The following is an 18,151-nucleotide window of genomic DNA, read 5'->3' as shown; positions in this document are numbered from 1 at the left end:
TTACCAAGGTAACTCAGTCCAGGGTGCCTAAATCCCCCTCCACCCCTCCTAAGTACCCCAGACAGAGTGGCACCACTTTGGAGGGCTTCTGTGGAGAAGCCCGCCAAAAGTGGAACAAAGGGCTCCACTTTGGGTCAGAGTTACAGAGGCGAACACCAACGCCATTTTAGAATCAAGTTTTGGCAAAAAATCCCAACCGGAGTTATAAAAATAAATATATAAACCGGCGGTATGTTTAAGGCTACCGTAAATAAATAATTAAATGTGTTAGCCTAAAACAATGGGAAATCCCATAGGGAAATATTCGCGGTCGAATATAAAGAGTAGTTTCCACTGCCACCAGCCAAAACTCGATCAGGGGGGACGGAGACGTGCCCCCTCGACTAACAGACCCTGGGGCAATCGAATTGCCCCAGCCAGTACGTCCACAATATGATGGTTTGTACTGGTTCTGTTCAGGATTCAAGACTAGCAAAGTCTTTGGTGACTTTACATGCCCTGGGAGACAGTAGTCAGTCCCAGGGTATGGAGTCTATGTTGGGGAGTCCCTAGGACACCCCTGGGTCACGGCACAGAGGGTGCTGTGTAACCCACATCACAAAAATACATGAGGCCCTATGGAGTAAAAGACCCCATAGCCCATTCAACACAAGGTTTAACCAAGAAAACACCTTCAACATGTCCAAGAGTGAGGGTAAAAGAGTCTCACTCTTGGCAGGAGAAAAAAAAGAAACCCCAGAAATCCAGCAAAGCTGCTGGGGGACTCACTAGGTAGGGAAATTCAGCCTAAACAGAGAATTCTCCCTAACAGCGAGCGGGGTACGTGTATTACTGAGGTTCGCAGGAAGTTTCACACACGATTAGCCCTGTGCGAGCGGTGTACGTGTATTTCGGGGGTGCGCAGGAAGTTTCACACGCGATTGGCCCTGTGCGTGCGGGGTACATGTATTTCGGGGTTTCGCAAGGGAGTTTTGCATGCGATTGGCCCTGTGCGAGCAGGGTATGTGTATCTCGGGTGTGCGCGGGAAGTTTCACATGCGATTGGCCCTGTGCGAGCGGGGTACGTGTATTACTGGGGTTCGCGGGGCGTTTCACACGCGATTGGCCCTGTGTGAACAGGGTACGTGTATTTCGGGGGTGTGCAGGGAGTTTCACACATGATTGGCCCTGTGCGAGCGTGGTACGTGTATTTCGGGGGTGCGCGGGAAGTTCCACACGTGATTGGCCCTGTGCGAGTGGGGTAAGTGTATTTTGGGGGTGCACAGTAAGTTTCACACACGATTTGCCCTGTGCGAGCGGGGACGTGTATTTCAGGGGTGCGCAGGAAGTTTCACACGTGATTGGCCCTTTGCGAGCGGGGTACGTGTATTACTGGGGTGGTGGGGAGTTCCACACGCGATTGGCCCTGTGCGAGCGTGGTACGTGTATTTCAGGGGTGCGCGGGAAGTTTCACACGCGATTGGCCCTGTGCGAGCGGGGTACGTGTATTACTGGGGTTCGCGGGGAGTTCCACATGAGATTGGCCCTGTGTGAGCGTGGTACGTGTATTTCGGGGGTGCGCGGGAAGTTTCACACATGATTGGCCCTGTGCGAGCAAGGTACGTGTATTTCGGGGGTGCGTGGGAAGTTTCACAGGCGATTGGCCCTGTGCGAGCGTGGTACGTGTATTACTGGGGTTCGCAGGAAGTTTCACACATGATTGGCCCTGTGCGAGCGTGGTACGTGTATTTCGGGGGTGCGCGGGAAGTTTCACACGCGATTGGCCCTGTGCGAGCGGGGTATGTGTATTTTGGGGGTGCGTGGGAAGTTTCACACGCGATTGGCCCTGTGCGAGGGAGGTACGTGTATTTCGGGGGTGCGCGGGAAGTTTCACACGCGATTGGCCCTGTGCGAGCGTGGTACGTGTATTACTGGGGTTCGCAGGAAGTTTCACACGTGATTGGCCCTGTGCGAGCGGGGTACATGTATTTCGGGGTTTCGCAGGGAGTTTCGCATGCGATTGGCCCTGTGCGAGCAGGGTATGTGTATCTCGGTGTGCGCAGGAAGTTTCACATGCGATTGGCCCTGTGTGAGCCGGGTACGTGTATTACTGGGGTTCGCAGGAAGTTTCACACACGATTAGCCCTGTGCGAGCGGTGTACGTGTATTTCGGGGGTGCGCAGGAAGTTTCACACGCGATTGGCTCTGTGCGAGCGGGGTACATGTATTTCGGGGTTTCGCAAGGGAGTTTTGCATGCGATTGGCCCTGTGTGAACAGGGTACGTGTATTTCGGGGGTGTGCAGGGAGTTTCACACATGATTGGCCCTGTGCGAGCGTGGTACGTGTATTTCGGGGGTGCGCGGGAAGTTCCACACGCGATTGGCCCTGTGGAAGTGGGGTAAGTGTATTTTGGGGGTGCACAGTAAGTTTCACACACGATTTGCCCTGTGCGAGCGGGGACGTGTATTTCAGGGGTGCGCAGGAAGTTTCACACGTGATTGGCCCTTTGCGAGCGGGGTACGTGTATTACTGGGGTGGCAGGGAGTTCCACACGCGATTGGCCCTGTGCGAGCGTGGTACGTGTATTTCAGGGGTGCGCGGGAAGTTTCACACGTGATTGGCCCTGTGCGAGCGGGGTACGTGTATTACTGGGGATCGCTGGAAGTTTCACACACGATTAGCCCTGTGCGAGCGGGGTACGTGTATTACTGGGGTTCGCGGGGAGTTCCACATGCGATTGGCCCTGTGCAAGCGTGGTATGTGTATTTCGGGGGTGCGCGGGAAGTTTCACACATGATTGGCCCTGTGCGAGCAAGGTACGTGTATTTCGGGGGTGCGTGGGAAGTTTCACAGGCGATTGGCCCTGTGCGAGTGTGGTACGTGTATTACTGGGGTTCGCAGGAAGTTTCACACGTGATTGGCCCTGTGCGAGCGGGGTACATGTATTTCGGGGTTTCGCAGGGAGTTTCGCATGCGATTGGCCCTGTGCGAGCAGGGTATGTGTATCTCGGTGTGCGCGGGAAGTTTCACATGCGATTGGCCCTGTGCGAGCGGGGTACGTGTATTACTGGGGTTCGCGGGGAGTTTCACATGCGATTGGACCTGTGTGAACAGGGTACGTGTATTTCGGGGGTGCGCAGGGAGTTTCACACGCGATTGGCCCTGTGCGAGCACGGTACGTGTATTTCGGGGGTGCGCGGGAAGTTTCACACATGATTGGCCATGTGCGAGCAAGGTACGTGTATTACTGGGGTTTGCAGGGAGTTCCACACGCTATTGGCCCTGTGCGAGCGTGGTACGTGTATTTTGGGGGTGCGCGGGAAGATCCACACGCGATTGGCCCTGTGCGAGTGGGGTAAGTGTATTTTGGGGGTGCGCTGTAAGTTTCACACTCGATTGGCCCTGTGCAAGCGGGGACGTGTATTTCAGGGGTGCGCGGGCAGTTTCACACGCGATTGCCCCTGTGCGAGCGGGGTACGTGTATTTCGGGAGTGTGCAGAAAGTTTCACACGTGATTGGCCCTGTGCGAGCGGGGTCCGTGTATTACTGGGGTGGCGGGGAGTTCCACACGCGATTGGCCCTGTGCGAGTGTGGTACGTGTATTTCGGGGGTGCGTGGGAAGTTTCACACGCGATTGGCCCTGTGCGAGCGGGGTATGTGTATTACTGGGGTTCGCAGGAAGTTTCACACACGATTAGCCCTGTGCAAGCGGGGTACGTGTATTTCGGGGGTGCGCAGGAAGTTTCACACGCAATTGGCCCTGTGCGAGCAGGGTATGTGTATTTTGGGGGTGCGCAGGAAGTTTCACACGTGATTGGCCCTGTGCGAGCGCGATACGTGTATTACTGGGGTTCGCGGGGAGTTCCACATGCGATTGGCCCTGTGCGAGCATGGTACGTTTATTTCGGGGGTGCGCGGGAAGTTTCACACGCGATTGGCCCTGTGCGAGCAGAGTACGTGTATTTTGGGGGTACGTGGGAAGTTTCACACGCGATTGGCCCTGTGCGAGAGAGGTACGTGTATTTCGGGGGTGCGCGGGAAGTTTCACACGCGATTGGCCCTGTGCGAGCGGGGTACGTGTATTACTGGGGTTCGCAGGAAGTTTCACACACGATTAGCCCTGTGCGAGCGGGCTACATGTATTTCGGGGTTTCGCAGGGAGTTTCGCATGCGATTGGCCCTGTGCGAGCAGGGTATGTGTATCTCAGGTGTGCGCGGGAAGTTTCACATGCGATTGGCCCTGTGCGAGCGGGTTACGTGTATTACTGGGGTTCGCGGGGAGTTTCACACATGATTGGCCCTGTGCGAGCAAGGTACGTGTATTTCGGGGGTGCGTGGGAAGTTTCACAGGCGATTGGCCCTGTGCGAGTGTGGTACGTGTATTACTGGGGTTCGCAGGAAGTTTCACACGTGATTGGCCCTGTGCGAGCGGGGTACATGTATTTCGGGGTTTCGCAGGGAGTTTCGCATGCGATTGGCCCTGTGCGAGCAGGGTATGTGTATCTCGGTGTGCGCGGGAAGTTTCACATGCGATTGGCCCTGTGCGAGCGGGGTACGTGTATTACTGGGGTTCGCGGGGAGTTTCACATGCGATTGGACCTGTGTGAACAGGGTACATGTATTTCGGGGGTGCGCAGGGAGTTTCACACGCAATTGGCCCTGTGCGAGCACGGTACGTGTATTTCGGGGGTGCGCGGGAAGTTTCACACATGATTGGCCCTGTGCGAGCAAGGTACGTGTATTACTGGGGTTTGCAGGGAGTTCCACACGCTATTGGCCCTGTGCGAGCGTGGTACGTGTATTTTGGGGGTGCGCGGGAAGTTCCACACGCGATTGGCCCTGTGCGAGTGGGGTAAGTGTATTTTGGGGGTGCGCTGTAAGTTTCACACTCGATTGGCCCTGTGCGAGCGGGGACGTGTATTTCAGGGGTGCGCGGGCAGTTTCACACGCGATTGCCCCTGTGCAAGCGGGGTACGTGTATTTCGGGAGTGTGCAGGAAGTTTCACACGTGATTGGCCCTGTGCGAGCGGGGTACGTGTATTACTGGGGTGGCGGGGAGTTCCACACGCGATTGGCCCTGTGCGAGTGTGGTACGTGTATTTCGGGGGTGCGTGGGAAGTTTCACACGCGATTGGCCCTGTGCGAGCGGGGTATGTGTATTACTGGGGTTCGCAGGAAGTTTCACACACGATTAGCCCTGTACAAGTGGGGTACGTGTATTTCGGGGGTGCGCAGGAAGTTTCACATGCAATTGGCCCTGTGCGAGCAGGGTACGTGTATTTTGGGGGTGCGCAGGAAGTTTCACACGTGATTGGCCCTGTGCGAGCGCGATACGTGTATTACTGGGGTTCGCGGGGAGTTCCACATGCGATTGGCCCTGTGCGAGCATGGTACGTTTATTTCGGGGGTGCGCGGGAAGTTTCACACGCGATTGGCCCTGTGCGAGCGGAGTACGTGTATTTTGGGGGTACGTGGGAAGTTTCACACGCGATTGGCCCTGTGCGAGAGAGGTACGTGTATTTCGGGGGTGCGCGGGAAGTTTCACACGCGATTGGCCCTGTGCGAGCGGGGTACGTGTATTACTGGGGTTTGCAGGGAGTTCCACACGCTATTGGCCCTGTGCGAGCGTGGTACGTGTATTTTGGGGGTGCGCGGGAAGTTCCACACGCGATTGGCCCTGTGCGAGTGGGGTAAGTGTATTTTGGGGGTGCGCTGTAAGTTTCACACTCGATTGGCCCTGTGCGAGCGGGGACGTGTATTTCAGGGGTGCGTGGGCAGTTTCACACGCGATTGCCCCTGTGCAAGCGGGGTACGTGTATTTCGGGAGTGTGCAGGAAGTTTCACACGTGATTGGCCCTGTGCGAGCGGGGTACGTGTATTACTGGGGTGGCGGGGAGTTCCACACGCGATTGGCCCTGTGCGAGTGTGGTACGTGTATTTCGGGGGTGCGTGGGAAGTTTCACACGCGATTGGCCCTGTGCGAGCGGGGTATGTGTATTACTGGGGTTCGCAGGAAGTTTCACACACGATTAGCCCTGTACAAGTGGGGTACGTGTATTTCGGGGGTGCGCAGGAAGTTTCACATGCAATTGGCCCTGTGCGAGCAGGGTACGTGTATTTTGGGGGTGCGCAGGAAGTTTCACACGTGATTGGCCCTGTGCGAGCGCGATACGTGTATTACTGGGGTTCGCGGGGAGTTCCACATGCGATTGGCCCTGTGCGAGCATGGTACGTTTATTTCGGGGGTGCGCGGGAAGTTTCACACGCGATTGGCCCTGTGCGAGCGGAGTACGTGTATTTTGGGGGTACGTGGGAAGTTTCACACGCGATTGGCCCTGTGCGAGAGAGGTACGTGTATTTCGGGGGTGCGCGGGAAGTTTCACACGCGATTGGCCCTGTGCGAGCGGGGTACGTGTATTACTGGGGTTCGCAGGAAGTTTCACACACGATTAGCCTTGTGCGAGCGGGCTACATGTATTTCGGGGTTTCGCAGGGAGTTTCGCATGCGATTGGCCCTGTGCGAGCAGGGTATGTGTATCTCAGGTGTGCGCGGGAAGTTTCACATGCGATTGGCCCTGTGCGAGCGGGGTACGTGTATTACTGGGGTTCGCGGGGAGTTTCACACGCGATTGGCCCTGTGCGAGCGTGGTACGTGTATTTTGGGGGTACGCGGGAAGTTCCACACGCGATTGGCCCTGTGCGAGCGGGGTAAGTGTATTTTGGGGGTGCGCTGTAAGTTTCACACTCGATTGGCCCTGTGCGAGCGGGGACGTGTATTTCAGGGGTGCGCGGGCAGTTTCACACGCGATTGCCCCTGTGCGAGCGGGGTACGTGTATTTCGGGGGTGCGCAGGAAGTTTCACACGTGATTGGCCCTGTGCAAGCGGGGTACGTGTATTACTGGGGTGGCGGGGAGTTCCACACGCGATTGGCCCTGTGCGAGTGTGTTACGTGTATTTCGGGGGTGCGTGGGAAGTTTCACACGCGATTGGCCCTGTGCGAGCGGGGTATGTGTATTACTGGGGTTCGCAGGAAGTTTCACACACGATTAGCCCTGTGCAAGCGGGGTACGTGTATTTCGGGGTTGCGCAGGAAGTTTCACACGCATTTGGCCGTGTGCGAGCAGGGTACCTGTATTTCGGGGGTGCGCAGGAAGTTTCACACGTGATTGGCCCTGTGCGAGCGGGGTACGTGTATTACTGGGGTTCGCGGGGAGTTCCACATGCGATTGGCCCTGTGCGAGCGTGGTACGTGTATTTCGGGGGTGCGCGGGAAGTTTCACACATGATTGGCCCTGTGCGAGCGTGGTACGTGTATTTCGGAGGTGCGTGGGAAGTTTCACACGCGATTGGCCCTGTGCGAGCAGGGTACGTGTATTACTGGGGTTCGCAGGAAGTTTCACACACGATTAGCCCTGTGCGAGCGGGGTACGTGTATTTCGGGGGTGCGCGGGAAGTTTCACACGCGATTGGACCTGTGCGAGTGGGGTACGTGTATTTTGGGGGTGCGCAGGAAGTTTCACACGTGATTGGCCCTGTGCGAGCGCGATACGTGTATTACTGGGGTTCGCGGGGAGTTCCACATGCGATTGGCCCTGTGCAAGCATGGTACGTTTATTTCGGGGGTGCGCGGGAAGTTTCACACGCGATTGGCCCTGTGCGAGCGGAGTACGTGTATTTTGGGGGTACGTGGGAAGTTTCACACGCGATTGGCCCTGTGCGAGAGAGGTACGTGTATTTCGGGGGTGCGCGGGAAGTTTCACACGCGATTGGCCCTGTGCGAGCGGGGTACGTGTATTACTGGGGTTCGCAGGAAGTTTCACACACGATTAGCCCTGTGCGAGCAGGCTACATGTATTTCGGGGTTTCGCAGGGAGTTTCACACGCGATTGGCCCTGTGTGAACAGGGTAAGTGTATTTTGGGGGTGCGCAGTAAGTTTCACACACGATTTGCCCTGTGCGAGCGGGGACGTGTATTTCAGGGGTGCGCGGGAAGTTTCACATGCGATTGGCCCTGTGCGAGCAGGGTATGTGTATCTCAGGTGTGCACGGGAAGTTTCACATGCGATTGGCCCTGTGCGAGCGGGGTACGTGTATTACTGGGGTTCGCGGGGAGTTTCACACGCGATTGGCCCTGTGTGAACAGGGTATGTGTATTTCGGGGGTGCGCAGGGAGTTTCACACGCGATTGGCCCTGTGCGAGCAGGGTACGTGTATTTCGGGGGTGTGTGGGAAGTTTCACACGCGATTGGCCTTTTGCGAGCGGGGTACGTGTATTACTGGGGTTCGCAGGAAGTTTCACACACGATTAGCGCTGTGCGAGCGGTGTACGTGTATTTCGGGGTTGCGCAGGAAGTTTCACACGCGATTGGCCCTGTGCGAGCGGGGTACATGTATTTCGGGGTTTCGCAAGGGAGTTTTGCATGCGATTGGCCCTGTGCGAGCAGGGTATGTGTATCTCGGGTGTGCGCGGGAAGTTTCACATGCGATTGGCCCTGTGCGAGCGGGGTACGTGTATTACTGGGGTTCGCGGGGAGTTTCACACGCGATTGGCCTGTGTGAACAGAGTACGTGTATTTCGGGGGTGTGCAGGGAGTTTCACACATGATTGGCCCTGTGCGAGCGTGGTACGTGTATTTCGGGGGTGCGCGGGAAGTTCCACACGCGATTGGCCCTGTGCGATTGGGGTAAGTGTATTTTGGGGGTGCGCAGTAAGTTTCACACACGATTTACCCTGTGCGAGCGGGGACGTGTATTTCAGGGTTGCGCGGGAAGTTTCACATGCGATTGCCCCTGTGCGAGCGGGGTACGTGTATTTCGGGGGTGCGCAGGAAGTTTCACACGTGATTGGCCCTGTGCGAGCGGGGTACGTGTATTACTGGGGTGGCGGGGAGTTCCACACGCGATTGGCCCTGTGCGAGCGTGGTACGTGTATTTCAGGGGTGCGCGGGAAGTTTCACACGCGATTGGCCCTGTGCGAGCGGGGTACGTGTATTACTGGGGATCGCTGGAAGTTTCACACACGATTAGCCCTGTGCGAGCGGGGAACGTGTATTACTGGGGTTTGCAGGGAGTTCCACATGCGATTGGCCCTGTGCAAGCGTGGTATGTGTATTTCGGGGGTGCGCGGGAAGTTTCACACGTGATTGGCCCTGTGCGAGCGGGGTACGTGTATTACTGGTGTTCGCGGGGAGTTCCACATGCGATTAGCCCTGTGTGAGCGTGGTACGTGTATTTCGGGGGTGCGCGGGAAGTTTCACACATGATTGGCCCTGTGCGAGCAAGGTACGTGTATTTCGGGGGTGCGTGGGAAGTTTCACACGCGATTGGCCCTGTGCAAGCGGGGTACGTGTATTAATGTGGTTCGCAGGAAGTTTCACACACGATTAGCCCTGTGCGAGCGGGATACGTGTATTTCGGGGGTGCGCAGGAAGTTTCACACGTGATTGGCCCTGTGCGAGCGGTGTACGTGTATTTCGGGGGTGCGCAGGAAGTTTCACACGTGATTGGCCCTGTGCGAGCGGGGTACGTGTATTACTGGGGTTCGCGGGGAGTTCCACATGCGATTGGCCCTGTGCGAGTGTGGTACGTTTATTTCGGGGGTGCGCGGGAAGTTTCACACATGAATGGCCCTGTGCGAGCGTGGTACGTGTATTTCGGGGGTGCGCGGGAAGTTTCACACGTGATTGGCCCTGTGCGAGCAGGGGACGTGTATTTTGGGGGTGCGTGGGAAGTTTCACACGCGATTGGCACTGTGCGAGAGAGGTACGTGTATTTCGGGGGTGCGCGGGAAGTTTCACACGCGATTGGCCCTGTGCGAGCGGGGTACGTGTATTACTGGGGTTCGCAGGAAGTTTCACACACGATTGGCCCTGTGCGAGCGGGGTACGTGTATTTCGGGGGTGCGCAGGAAGTTTCACATGCGATTGACCCTGTGCGAGCGGGGTACGTGTATTTCAGGGGTGCGCAGGAAGTTTCACACGCGATTGGCCCAGTGCGAGCGGGGTACATGTATTTCGGGGTTTTGCAGGGAGTTTCGCATGCGATTGGCCCTGTGCGAGCAGGGTATGTGTATCTTGGGTGTGCGCGGGAAGTTTCACATGCGATTGGCCCTGTGCGAGCGGGGTACGTGCATTACTGGGGTTCGCGGGGAGTTTCACATGCGATTGGCCCTGTGTGAACAGGGCACGTGTATTTCGGGGGTGCGCAGGGAGTTTCACACGCGATTGGCCCTGTGCGAGCGGGGTACGTGTATTTCGGAGGTGCGCGGGAAGTTTCACACATGATTGGCCCTGTGCGAGCAAGGTACGTGTATTACTGGGGTTCGCGGGGAGGTTCACACTCGATTGGCCCTGTGCGAGCGGAGTACGTGTATTACTAGGGTTCGCGGGGAGTTTCATACGTGATTGGCCCTGTGCGAGTGGGGTATGTGTATTACTGGGGTTCAGAGGGAGTTCCACACGCGATTGGCCCTGTGCGAGCGGGGTATGTGTATTTTGGGGGTGCGCAGGAATTTCACATGCGATTGGCCCTGTGTGAGCGGGGACGTGTATTTCAGGGGTGCGCGGGAACTTTCACACGCGATTGCCCCTGTGTGAGCGGGGTACGTGTATTTCGGGGGTGCGCAGGAAGTTTCACACGCGATTGGCCCTGTGCGAACGGGGTACATGTATTTCGGGGTCTCGCAGGGAGTTTCACATGCGATTGGCCCTGTGCGAGCACGGTATGTGTATCTCGGGGGTGCGCGGGAAGTTTCACATGCGATTGGACCTGTGCGAGCGGGGTACGTGTATGACTGGTGTTCGCGGGGAGTTTCACACGCGATTGGCCCTGTGTGAACAGGGTACGTGTATTTCAGGGGTGCGCAGGGAGTTTCACACGCGATTGCCCGTGTGCGAGCGGGGTACGTGTATTTCGGGGGTGCGCAGGAAGTTTCACACGTGATTGGCCCTGTGCGAGCGGGGTACGTGTATTACTGGGGTGGTAGGGAGTTCCACACGCGATTGGCCCTGTGCGAGCGTGGTACGTGTTTTTCGGGGGTGCGTGGGAAGTTTCACACGCGATTGGCCCTGTGCGAGCGGGGTACGTGTATTACTGGGGTTCGCAGGAAGTTTCACACACGATTAGCCCTGTGCAAGCGGGGTACGTGTATTTCGGGGGTGCGCAGGAAGTTTCACACGTGATTGGCCCTGTGCGAGCGGGGTACATGTATTACTGGGGTTCGCGGGGAGTTCCACATGCGATTGGTCCTGTGCGAGCGTGGTACGTGTATTTCGGGGGTGCGCGGGAAGTTTCACACATGATTGGCCCTGTGCGAGCGTGGTACGTGTATTTCGGGGGTGCGTGGGAAGTTTCACACGCGATTGGCCCTGTGCGAGCGTGGTACGTGTATTTCGGGGGTGCGTGGGAAGTTTCACACGCGATTGGCCCTGTGCGAGCGGGGTACGTGTATTACTGGGGTTCGCAGGAAGTTTCACACACGATTAGCCCTGTGCGAGCGGGGTACGTGTATTTTGGGGGTGCGCAGGAAGTTTCACACGTGATTGGCCCTGTGCGAGCGCGATACGTGTATTACTGGGGTTCGCGGGGAGTTCCACATGCGATTGGCCCTGTGCGAGCTAGGTATGTTTATTTCGGGGGTGCGCAGGAAGTTTCACACGCGATTGGCCCTGTGCGAGAGAGGTACATGTATTTCGGGGGTGCGTGGGAAGTTTCACACGCGATTGGCCCTGTGCGAGCGGGGTACGTGTATTACTGGGGTTCGCGGGGAGTTTCACACGCGATTGGCCCTGTGTGAACAGGGTATGTGTATTTCGGGGGTGCGCATGGAGTTTCACACGCGATTGGCCCTGTGCGAGCAGGGTACGTGTATTTCGGGGGTGTGTGGGAAGTTTCACACGCGATTGGCCCTTTGCGAGCGGGGTACGTGTATTACTGGGGTTCGCAGGAAGTTTCACACACAATTAGCCCTGTGTGAGCGGTGTACGTGTATTACGGGGGTGCGCAGGAAGTTTCACACGCGATTGGCCCTGTGCGAGCGGGGTACATGTATTTCGGGGTTTCGCAAGGGAGTTTTGCATGCGATTGGCCCTGTGCGAGCAGGGTATGTGTATCTCGGGTGTGCGCGGGAAGTTTCACATGCGATTGGCCCTGTGCGAGCGGGGTACGTGAATTACTGGGGTTCGCGGGGAGTTTCAAACGCGATTGGCCCTGTGTGAACAGGGTACGTGTATTTCGGGGGTGTGCAGGGAGATTCACACATGATTGGCCCTGTGCGAGCGTGGTACGTGTATTTCGGGGGTGCGCGGGAAGTTCCACGCGCGATTGGCCCTGTGCGAGTGGGGTAAGTGTATTTTGGGGGTGCGCATTAAGTTTCACAAACGATTTGCCCTGTGCGAGCGGGGACGTGTATTTCAGGGGTGCGCAGGAAGTTTCACACGCGATTGGCCCTGTGCGAGCAGGGTACGTGTATTTCGGGGGTGTGTGGGAAGTTTCACACGCGATTGGCCCTTTGCGAGCGGGGTACGTGTATTACTGGGGTTCGCAGGAAGTTTCACACACAATTAGCCCTGTGCGAGCGGTGTACGTGTATTACGGGGGTGCGCAGGAAGTTTCACACGCGATTGGCCCTGTGCGAGCGGGGTACATGTATTTCGGGGTTTCGCAAGGGAGTTTTGCATGCGATTGGCCCTGTGCGAGCAAGGTATGTGTATCTTGGGTGTGCGCGGGAAGTTTCACATGCGATTGGCCCTGTGCGAGCGGGGTACGTGCATTACTGGGGTTCGCGGGGAGTTTCACATGCGATTGGCCCTGTGTGAACAGGGCACGTGTATTTCGGGGGTGCGCAGGGAGTTTCACACGCGATTGGCCCTGTGCGAGCGGGGTACGTGTATTTCGGAGGTGCGCGGGAAGTTTCACACATGATTGGCCCTGTGCGAGCAAGGTACGTGTATTACTGGGGTTCGCGGGGAGGTTCACACTCGATTGGCCCTGTGCGAGTGGGGTATGTGTATTACTGGGGTTCAGAGGGAGTTCCACACGCGATTGGCCCTGTGCGAGCGGGGTATGTGTATTTTGGGGGTGCGCAGGAATTTCACATGCGATTGGCCCTGTGTGAGCGGGGACGTGTATTTCAGGGGTGCGCGGGAACTTTCACACGCGATTGCCCCTGTGTGAGCGGGGTACGTGTATTTCGGGGGTGCGCAGGAAGTTTCACACGCGATTGGCCCTGTGCGAGCGGGGTACATGTATTTCGGGGTCTCGCAGGGAGTTTCACATGCGATTGGCCCTGTGCGAGCACGGTATGTGTATCTCGGGGGTGCGCGGGAAGTTTCACATGCGATTGGACCTGTGCGAGCGGGGTACGTGTATGACTGGTGTTCGCGGGGAGTTTCACACGCGATTGGCCCTGTGTGAACAGGGTACGTGTATTTCAGGGGTGCGCAGGGAGTTTCACACGCGATTGCCCGTGTGCGAGCGGGGTACGTGTATTTCGGGGGTGCGCAGGAAGTTTCACACGTGATTGGCCCTGTGCGAGCGGGGTACGTGTATTACTGGGGTGGTAGGGAGTTCCACACGCGATTGGCCCTGTGCGAGCGTGGTACGTGTATTTCGGGGGTGCGTGGGAAGTTTCACACGCGATTGGCCCTGTGCGAGCGGGGTACGTGTATTACTGGGGTTCGCAGGAAGTTTCACACACGATTAGCCCTGTGCAAGCGGGGTACGTGTATTTCGGGGGTGCGCAGGAAGTTTCACACGTGATTGGCCCTGTGCGAGCGGGGTACATGTATTACTGGGGTTCGCGGGGAGTTCCACATGCGATTGGTCCTGTGCGAGCGTGGTACGTGTATTTCGGGGGTGCGCGGGAAGTTTCACACATGATTGGCCCTGTGCGAGCGTGGTACGTGTATTTCGGGGGTGCGTGGGAAGTTTCACACGCGATTGGCCCTGTGCGAGCGTGGTACGTGTATTTCGGGGGTGCGTGGGAAGTTTCACACACGATTGGCCCTGTGCGAGCGGGGTACGTGTATTACTGGGGTTCGCAGGAAGTTTCACACACGATTAGCCCTGTGCGAGCGGGGTACGTGTATTTTGGGGGTGCGCAGGAAGTTTCACACGTGATTGGCCCTGTGCGAGCGCGATACGTGTATTACTGGGGTTCGCGGGGAGTTCCACATGCGATTGGCCCTGTGCGAGCTAGGTATGTTTATTTCGGGGGTGCGCGGGAAGTTTCACACGCGATTGGCCCTGTGCGAGAGAGGTACGTGTATTTCGGGGGTGTGCAGGGAGATTCACACATGATTGGCCCTGTGCGAGCGTGGTACGTGTATTTCGGGGGTGCGCGGGAAGTTCCACGCGCGATTGGCCCTGTGCGAGTGGGGTAAGTGTATTTTGGGGGTGCGCATTAAGTTTCACAAACGATTTGCCCTGTGCGAGCGGGGACGTGTATTTCAGGGGTGCGCAGGAAGTTTCACACGCGATTGGCCCTGTGCGAGCAGGGTACGTGTATTTCGGGGGTGTGTGGGAAGTTTCACACGCGATTGGCCCTTTGCGAGCGGGGTACGTGTATTACTGGGGTTCGCAGGAAGTTTCACACACAATTAGCCCTGTGCGAGCGGTGTACGTGTATTACGGGGGTGCGCAGGAAGTTTCACACGCGATTGGCCCTGTGCGAGCGGGGTACATGTATTTCGGGGTTTCGCAAGGGAGTTTTGCATGCGATTGGCCCTGTGCGAGCAGGGTATGTGTATCTTGGGTGTGCGCGGGAAGTTTCACATGCGATTGGCCCTGTGCGAGCGGGGTACGTGCATTACTGGGGTTCGCGGGGAGTTTCACATGCGATTGGCCCTGTGTGAACAGGGCACGTGTATTTCGGGGGTGCGCAGGGAGTTTCACACGCGATTGGCCCTGTGCGAGCGGGGTACGTGTATTTCGGAGGTGCGCGGGAAGTTTCACACATGATTGGCCCTGTGCGAGCAAGGTACGTGTATTACTGGGGTTCGCGGGGAGGTTCACACTCGATTGGCCCTGTGCGAGCGGAGTACGTGTATTACTAGGGTTCGCGGGGAGTTTCATACGTGATTGGCCCTGTGCGAGTGGGGTATGTGTATTACTGGGGTTCAGAGGGAGTTCCACACGCGATTGGCCCTGTGCGAGCGGGGTATGTGTATTTTGGGGGTGCGCAGGAATTTCACATGCGATTGGCCCTGTGTGAGCGGGGACGTGTATTTCAGGGGTGCGCGGGAACTTTCACACGCGATTGCCCCTGTGTGAGCGGGGTACGTGTATTTCGGGGGTGCGCAGGAAGTTTCACACGCGATTGGCCCTGTGCGAGCGGGGTACATGTATTTCGGGGTCTCGCAGGGAGTTTCCCATGCGATTGGCCCTGTGCGAGCACGGTATGTGTATCTCGGGGGTGCGCGGGAAGTTTCACATGCGATTGGACCTGTGCGAGCGGGGTACGTGTATGACTGGTGTTCGCGGGGAGTTTCACACGCGATTGGCCCTGTGTGAACAGGGTACGTGTATTTCAGGGGTGCGCAGGGAGTTTCACACGCGATTGCCCGTGTGCGAGCGGGGTACGTGTATTTCGGGGGTGCGCAGGAAGTTTCACACGTGATTGGCCCTGTGCGAGCGGGGTACGTGTATTACTGGGGTGGTAGGGAGTTCCACACGCGATTGGCCCTGTGCGAGCGTGGTACGTGTATTTCGGGGGTGCGTGGGAAGTTTCACACGCGATTGGCCCTGTGCGAGCGGGGTACGTGTATTACTGGGGTTCGCAGGAAGTTTCACACACGATTAGCCCTGTGCAAGCGGGGTACGTGTATTTCGGGGGTGCGCAGGAAGTTTCACACGTGATTGGCCCTGTGCGAGCGGGGTACATGTATTACTGGGGTTCGCGGGGAGTTCCACATGCGATTGGTCCTGTGCGAGCGTGGTACGTGTATTTCGGGGGTGCGCGGGAAGTTTCACACATGATTGGCCCTGTGCGAGCGTGGTACGTGTATTTCGGGGGTGCGTGGGAAGTTTCACACGCGATTGGCCCTGTGCGAGCGTGGTACGTGTATTTCGGGGGTGCGTGGGAAGTTTCACACACGATTGGCCCTGTGCGAGCGGGGTACGTGTATTACTGGGGTTCGCAGGAAGTTTCACACACGATTAGCCCTGTGCGAGCGGGGTACGTGTATTTTGGGGGTGCGCAGGAAGTTTCACACGTGATTGGCCCTGTGCGAGCGCGATACGTGTATTACTGGGGTTCGCGGGGAGTTCCACATGCGATTGGCCCTGTGCGAGCTAGGTATGTTTATTTCGGGGGTGCGCGGGAAGTTTCACACGCGATTGGCCCTGTGCGAGAGAGGTACGTGTATTTCGGGGGTGCGTGGGAAGTTTCACACGCGATTGGCCCTGTGCGAGCGGGGTACGTGTATTACTGGGGTTCGCGGGGAGTTTCACACGCGATTGGCCCTGTGTGAACAGGGTATGTGTATTTCGGGGGTGCGCATGGAGTTTCACACGCGATTGGCCCTGTGCGAGCAGGGTACGTGTATTTCGGGGGTGTGTGGGAAGTTTCACACGCGATTGGCCCTTTGCGAGCGGGGTACGTGTATTACTGGGGTTCGCAGGAAGTTTCACACACAATTAGCCCTGTGCGAGCGGTGTACGTGTATTACGGGGGTGCGCAGGAAGTTTCACACGCGATTGGCCCTGTGCGAGCGGGGTACATGTATTTCGGGGTTTCGCAAGGGAGTTTTGCATGCGATTGGCCCTGTGCGAGCAGGGTATGTGTATCTCGGGTGTGCGCGGGAAGTTTCACATGCGATTGGCCCTGTGCGAGCGGGGTACGTGAATTACTGGGGTTCGCGGGGAGTTTCAAACGCGATTGGCCCTGTGTGAACAGGGTACGTGTATTTCGGGGGTGTGCAGGGAGATTCACACATGATTGGCCCTGTGCGAGCGTGGTACGTGTATTTCGGGGGTGCGCGGGAAGTTCCACGCGCGATTGGCCCTGTGCGAGTGGGGTAAGTGTATTTTGGGGGTGCGCATTAAGTTTCACAAACGATTTGCCCTGTGCGAGCGGGGACGTGTATTTCAGGGGTGCGCAGGAAGTTTCACACGTGATTGGCCCTGTGCGAGCGGGGTACGTGTATTACTGGGGTGGCGGGGAGCTCCACACGCGATTGGCCCTGTGCGAGCGTGGTACGTGTATTTCAGGGGTGCGCGGGAAGTTTCACACGCGATTGGCCCTGTGCGAGCGGGGTACGTGTATTACTGGGGATCGCTGGAAGTTTCACACACGATTAGCCCTGTGTGAGCGGGGTACGTGTATTACTGGGGTTCGCTGGGAGCTCCACACGCGATTGGCCCTGTGCAAGCGTGGTATGTGTATTTCGGGGGTACGCGGCAAGTTTCACACGTGATTGGCCCTGTGCGAGAGGGGTACGTGTATTACTGGGGTTCGCGGGGAGTTCCACATGCGATTGGCCCTGTGTGAGCGTGGTACGTGTATTTCGGGGGTGCGCGGGAAGTTTCACACATGATTGGCCCTGTGCGAGCAAGGTACGTGTATTTCGGGGGTGCGTGGGAAGTTTCACACGCGATTGGCCCTGTGCGAGCGTGGTACGTGTATTACTGGGGTTCGCAGGAAGTTTCACACGTGATTGGCCCTGTGCGAGCGGGGTACATGTATTTCGGGGTTTCGCAGGGATTTTCGCATGCGATTGGCCCTGTGCGAGCAGGGTATGTGTATCTCGGTGTGCGCGGGAAGTTTCACATGCGATTGGCCCTGTGCGAGCGGGGTACGTGTATTACTGGGGTTCGCGGGGAGTTTCACACGCGATTGGCCCTGTGTGAACAGGGTACGTGTATTTCGGGGGTGCGCAGGGAGTTTCACACGCGATTGGCCCTGTGCGAGCACGGTACGTGTATTTCGGGGGTGCGCGGGAAGTTTCACACATGATTGGCCCTGTGCGAGCAAGGTACGTGTATTACTGGGGTTCGCAGTGAGTTCCACACGCTATTGGCCCTGTGCGAGCGTGGTACGTGTATTTCGGGGGTGTGCGGGAAGTTTCACACATGATTGGCCCTGTGCGAGCAAGGTACGTGTATTTCGGGGGCGCGTGGGAAGTTTCACACGCGATTGGCCCTGTGCAAGCGGGGTACGTGTATTAATGTGG

Source organism: Ambystoma mexicanum, chromosome 1p (assembly GCF_040938575.1).
Source record: "Ambystoma mexicanum isolate Mex_15411 chromosome 1p, UKY_AmexF1_1, whole genome shotgun sequence".
In the NCBI taxonomy this organism is placed as follows: Eukaryota; Metazoa; Chordata; class Amphibia; order Caudata; family Ambystomatidae; genus Ambystoma; species Ambystoma mexicanum.
The sequence above is the reverse complement of the archived record's forward strand: the minus strand, read 5'-3'. Positions refer to the sequence as shown.